The sequence below is a fragment of the Trichomycterus rosablanca genome, chromosome 13 (assembly GCF_030014385.1).
Source record: "Trichomycterus rosablanca isolate fTriRos1 chromosome 13, fTriRos1.hap1, whole genome shotgun sequence".
NCBI classification, from domain to species: Eukaryota; Metazoa; Chordata; class Actinopteri; order Siluriformes; family Trichomycteridae; genus Trichomycterus; species Trichomycterus rosablanca.
In genome coordinates, this window is record NC_086000.1 from 14,716,727 (window position 1) to 14,723,492 (window position 6,766).

The following is a 6,766-nucleotide window of genomic DNA, read 5'->3' on the forward strand; positions in this document are numbered from 1 at the left end:
TGCAAAGACGTGTCTAATTACAAAGTGGATTTATGTGCTGGAAGTACTGAATATAAAACTAAAAAAGTGGTTGATCACTTAGTCTCAGTCTTTTACTCAAGAAGCAGCCTTTATTAATGTGTAATTATATAAGAATATCTGAGTAGCACAACCTGTAGTGCTCCATTGCCAGTACGAACCAAAAACCCAAGAAACTTGACTTACTGGACTGTCTACAAAAGTTTCCTAACTGGGTAACTTGTGTATAAATGCTGCATAAACAAAACCTCACAGGACTGAAATCCTTAAAGATGAGTAATAACTTCAGATGGGTGGAGGATAGATCAGTTGTTGGCCTGTTATAACAACTGCATAATCATAATAATTTGATATGATTTTGTATAAAGTACTAAGGGTTTAAACTTTTGAAAAATGTTTAAATAAAGTATCATTTTTAAACGGTGAAGTACACAAAGTTTCTCTCTCACCTAAAGAAAACGAGTTAGTACAGTGAAGGTCTTAGACAGGTTTATTAATCTCTCACACACACACGCACACACACACGCACACACACACACACACACACACACACACACACACACACACACACACACACACCATTAAAACCACCTCCACTTTGTAGTTCTACAATTACTAACTGTAGTCCATCTGTTTCTCTACATACTTTTTTTTAGCCTGCTTTCACTCTGTTCTTCAATGGTCAGGACCCCACAGAGAAGGTATTATTTGGGTGGTGGATCATTGTCAGCACTGCAGTGACACTGACGGTGTGGTGGACACTCACTGGTGGTGTGTTAGTGTGTGTTGTGCTGGTGTGAGTGGATCAGACACAGCAGCGCTGATGAAGTTTTTAAACACCTCACTGTCACTGCTGGACTGAGAATAGTCCACCAACCAAAAACATCCAGCCAAAAGCGCTCCATGGGCAGCGTCCTGTGACCACTGATGGTCTAAAAGATGACCAACTCAAACAGCAGCAATAGATGAGCGATCGTCTCTGACTTTACATCTACAAGGTGGACCAACTAGGTAGGAGTGTCTAATAGAGTGGACAGTGAGTGGACACGGTGTTTAAAAACTCCAGCAGCGCTGCTGTGTCTGATTCACTCATACCAGCACAACACACACAAACACACAACCACCGTGTCAGTGTCAATGCAGTGCTGAGAATGATCCACCACCTAAATAATACCTACTCTGTAGTGGACCTGACCATTGAAGAACAGGGTGAAAGCAGGTTAAAAGTATGTAGAGAATCAGATGGACTACAGTCAGTAATTGTAGAACTACAAAGTGCTCCTATATGGTAAGTGGAGCTGATCAAATGTGAGTGTACAATGAGTGTAGAACATGGAGGTGGTTTTAATGTTATGGCTGATCGGTATATACAGTAGTGTTCAAAAAAATAGCAGTGATTTTAAAAAAGTTAATAAAGCACAAAATCATTATAATAACTTTTATTTCCATAAATGCAAATGCACTGAAAATACTACACTTTTAATTCTAAATCAAAACATTAACAACATTTAGCCAGTTTGTGTTAATCCTTTACAGAAAGTTAAGAAAAATGAATATTAGGCTGTTCAAAAAAAATAGCAGTGCCAGCATTTTTCTTTAAAAACTAAAAAAATGTATCTATAAACTGAAAATGTTTGAGGTTTCACTTTACTTTAAATTACTGAACTAATATTAAGTGGCATAACAATTGTTTCCAAGATCTGTGTTGCATGGAGTCGACCAACTTCTGGCACCTCTGAACAGGTATTCCAGTCCAGGATGATTAGACGACATTCCACAGTTCTTCTGCAATTTTGGGTTTTGCCTCAAAAAAACGCGTTTCAGATGTCAGCCCACAAGTTCTCTATGGGACTGAAGTCAGGGGATTGGGCTGGCCACTCTATTACCTCAATCTTGTTTGTCTGTAACCAAGATGTTTGGGGTCATTGTCATGTTAAAACACCCATTTTAAGGGCATTTCTTCTTCGACATAGGGCAACATGATCTCCTCAAGTATTCTGATGTATTTAAACTGATCCATGATCCCTCGTATGTGATAAATAGACGTAACACCATGATATGAAAAACATCCTCATATCATAGTTTTGTACCACCATGCTTTACTGTCTTCACAGTGTACTTTGGCTCGAATTCAGTGCTCGAGGGTCATCTGACATACTGTCTATGGCCACTTGACCCAAAAAGAACAATTTTGCTTTCACCAGTCCACAATGTTGAGCCATTTCTCTTTGGACCAGTCAATGTGTTCTTTGGGAAATTTGAACCCATTCAGGACTTGTCTTTTTCTTAACAACGGGACTTTGCAAGGAATTCTTGCTGGTAAATTGGCTTCACTTAATCATCTTCTGTACTCACTGGTAACTTCAGATGTTCCTTGATCTTTCTGGAGGTGATCACTGGCTGAACCTTTGCCATTCTGGCTATTCTTTGATCCATTCAAACAGTAGTTCCACGCTTCCTTCAGGTTTTGGTTGTCACTTTAAGGCATTTGAGATCATTTTAGCTGAGCAGCCTATCATTTGCTGCACTTCTCTGTATGTTTTTTCCCTCTAAAATCAACTTTTTAATCAAAGTACGCTGTTCATCAGAACAATGTCTGGACCCATTTTACCCAGTATTTCAGAGGGAAATGCGCTATGACCAACATGTGCAACATTTGCCACCCTCCTACCTTAAATAAGGGCCAAAATTGACACCCGTTCTTCTGCAGAATGAATGACTTCACCAATTGAACTCCTCACTGCTATTATTTTGAACAAGCCCCTTTCAATCAATGCTTCAATTACTCAGAATGAACGGCATATGCATGTCCTAATTGTTGGGTTTGTTTTCAATACTCTACTACACTTTCAAGTAAATTTTTTGCATGTAGAAATAGCATTTCTACTAAAAACAGTGATTTATCAGGTTAATGGTGTTGGACTGCTATTTTTTTGATTACCACTGTATATATATATTGAATAATGTACTAAAATTATGCATTTTGCCTATGTGTCCAGACTGTAGGGACACCCTGTAATGTTGTTTTGGCTGTATCCTTTGGGTCATTGTTGTGTTGAAAGGTGAATTCTCACCAAGTCTGAGGTTGATTGCACTTCAGAACAGGTTTAGTTAAAGGATATTTCTGTATTTGGGAGAATTTATCAGTCCCTCATTTCTTACCACACTTTCAGTACTCACAGAGCATGACCACCATGTTTCGCTGCAGGTATAGTATGAGTCAGGTGATATGTAGTGCTGTTTTTTGCCAGACATAGTGCATGCTGTTCTACTTGAAGTTCAATTCTTCCCTCATCAGTCCATTTTCTAAAAATGCAATAAAAAGCAAAAAAGTCTTTTAAACAAGTTTTAAACTAATAGCGGGATTCCATTCATATTTACATTTGACAACTGCAGTTTCACAAGTAAATTTCTACCCATTATTGCAGTATACAAAACTTCAGCTGCTCAACAGTTCGTGGTCGCCATTGCACGATTCTCCTCATGATGATGCACCATTCATTTTCAATAGGAAACAGATATGGACTGCTGACAGGCCAGTCAAGCACACACACTCTAAGCCAATGTCAAACCATTTTCACAGCAAGTTAGATCTTCTATGGATCTAAAATTAGATTAAAGATCTGAGGTCTCTCAGGTGGCGCAACGGTAAAAACACACGCTGGAACCAGAGCTGGGATCTCGAATACATCGTATCGAATCTCAGCTCTGACTGCTGGCTAAGGCTGAGCGGCCACATGAACAACGATTGGCCTGTTGTTCAGAAATGGGCGGGACTAAGCCGGATGGGGTCTCTCTCATAACTGGTGCAATTACGACCTCTGGTGGCTGATTGATGGCGCCTGCACAGAGATGAGAAAAAGAGTGATCTCAGGGTGTGTCTCTCCGTACACAACGCTGAGCTGCACTGCACTCGTCAAAGTGTAGGTGATAAGATGCATACGGCATGCTGCCCACATGTCGGAGGGGGCGTGGGTTCGCTTCGTTCTCCTCAATCAGAGCAGGGATTGGCATTGGTGGAGAAAAAGCATGACGCAATTGGGTAATTGGACACGCTAAAAAGGGAGAGGGGGAGAAAATGAAAAAAAATATTTCAGAAAAAAAATATCTGAAATAAATAAATATAACAAAAATACTACAGAAAAAAAAAGACAAAGGATGAATACTCTTTTATGGCACCCGAACACAAAAGATAATTCAAAATAATAATGCACATACATGAATTTGATTAAACCTTATTGATTTATTATATGGCTAAATGAGACAAATGCATTATATCTGGGCAAGATAGGTAATGGCTATAGAACACACACCCTGTACACGTACACACACACACACACACACACACACACACACAGAGAGAGAGAAAGAAAGATGCACAATACAAACAAAAAACCTCAACAGTCTGACATTGTGGTACAGTAAACAAAACAAATGTTAATGTGGCAAAAATAAAATGACCTCAGGATTACACAGAACTGATTTCTTTAAATTAAAATCAGTACAATGTGTTACATCTGTAGTGCTTTTAAGGAAATATGGAAACAGCTGTAATGTATACATTCCCTCATATCACTCATTCGACTGGCGTTTACGCCAAATTTCCCATGCATGCAGGCCTTAGCCTACTACATATTATTAAAACCCAAGGAACACACAGGAAAAAAGCATTTAACCCTTATTACTCTTACATGGGATGGTACTTATTTACCATCTATAATAAACATTATATTTCTATATCAATGTTCATACAACCCTTACCATTCAGGGGAGAACCATTATTAGGCACCTACCTTAATACATTATATTACTTAAAGGATTATTATGAGTAGAATCAGACCACTATATACAGGGTCACATTTTAAAAGTCCATTAAAACAAACAAACAAAAAAAACAATAAACCAAACATCCTATAATAATAAAAATAATAATTAAAAAATCTGGTTTGCTTCCTCCATTGAAAACTAAACATTTGGAGCCAAAACAAACATGCATTTGCACTGCAAACTTGTTATTATAAGAACTTTATATGGAGAGGTTTATGAATTGTTTTTTTATGACAGAAGAGTGCACGTGGAATGCCAAGAGCCCATCACCATAAAACTTACAAATGCCCAACAGGGACCGGACTCCACCAGTTTGGTGATCTACCTGCCCAATCATACGAACAAAACCCAATGAACCGCTGCTGTGCAGTGAAGATTCCACCATCAACACCTGGCAGAATGAATCTGGCTTCAGTAGACCCAGGGAAACTGTAAGGTTTGGTGGTGATGGTCCAGCTTTGTTTGTGAGGTTTGGATTAGGTTTCTCAGTTCCAGTAAAATAATCCTTTGCAGCATACAATCAAACTCTACACGTTCGTAACAGTACACGTCCAACAACTGTTCGTGGATTGGACTGTCCTGTTTTAGCATGGACATGGATAGTTCTTATTCACAAGCAAGGCTTAAAAAGTCCGGTCTGGAACATCTTGACTGCATTACACAGACCCCTGAGAAACTGGAACATGGGTCAGTTTTATAAAATCTAGTAGAAAGACTTCCTAAAAGAGAAGAGGCTATAAAACGGGAGACCAATTCCAAATGAATGTCTATAGTTTTGGATATGCAATCGTGTTTCCATGAATCAGGGTTCTGTACAGTTTCAATGAGGAATTACAATGTCTTTGTTAGAATATACTGATAAAATATCCAATTTGCTTAATTTAAATAAATCACTTTTACGCTTATTCGAACTCCTGCTTCATACATAATCCCTGTGTGTGGAGTGAGCAATGTGTATTCTCTTATTTTACAGTTTGACGTCCATACAAGAGGTCAGAGTAAGGGTTCTGAGGTACCTATGTACTTTGGGTCCAATATTGCTATATCCAACATTGCTATATTAGTGTGACCCATGAGTCCACCAGTTTGCTCCAGCTATCAAAAACGTTAAGAATCACTAGATTTCACACTGTAAATGAACAGGACAGCATCCCAGACACGCCACCGCCTTTAAATGGTCACAGTTGTGCCAATAAAATCAACTGTGTTGGTCCGACAGGCCAGATGCAACCACAAAATCACAGTTTGGAAAATTCTGCAAAGAAATGCATGTGCACAGATGTACATTCTTGGTGGTTATTTATTTGATCAATCCCACACCCCCCACACACTTTTCACCCAATCTAGTCATGGCCAATCGGGGCTTAGCTTGTTGCTGCCGATCAAGGGGTGCAGCCATCACGTGCCCCATTCCAACACGTGCACAGCCGCTGATCTTTCTCACAGACTGCTCTATCACGTGTGGAGCCACACACTGCCATCCATGATCAGCCACCCCTATGAAGCAAAGGTCGTACCTGCTTGGTTGAAAGGAACCCCGCTTCAGCCCTTATCCCTTCCTCAACAAAGACAAACAGCCAATTGTATGTCTGTGTGGGTGCCCGGCCGGCTGACAGCAGAGCTGAGATATGAACTCGAGAGCTTAAAATACCAGCACTGGTGGGCTAGCGTGGTTTACAGCTGCACCGCCCGAGCACCACACAAAATCCATATTATATAAGTACAGTGGTGAAGATGTATGGTTTTACTTTACTTGTTTGGTTCTGCAGCACACCACTGTGTGTGTGACTGGCAAAAGTATGCAAGCTAAAGCAATCAAGCAGTGATGGTACTCATGACATGCAGAGGTAATCTGTCGGAATTTGGCAGAACACTAATTAAAGCTATTTGCAGTGAGTATACGTGTTAAGATAGGTCATCT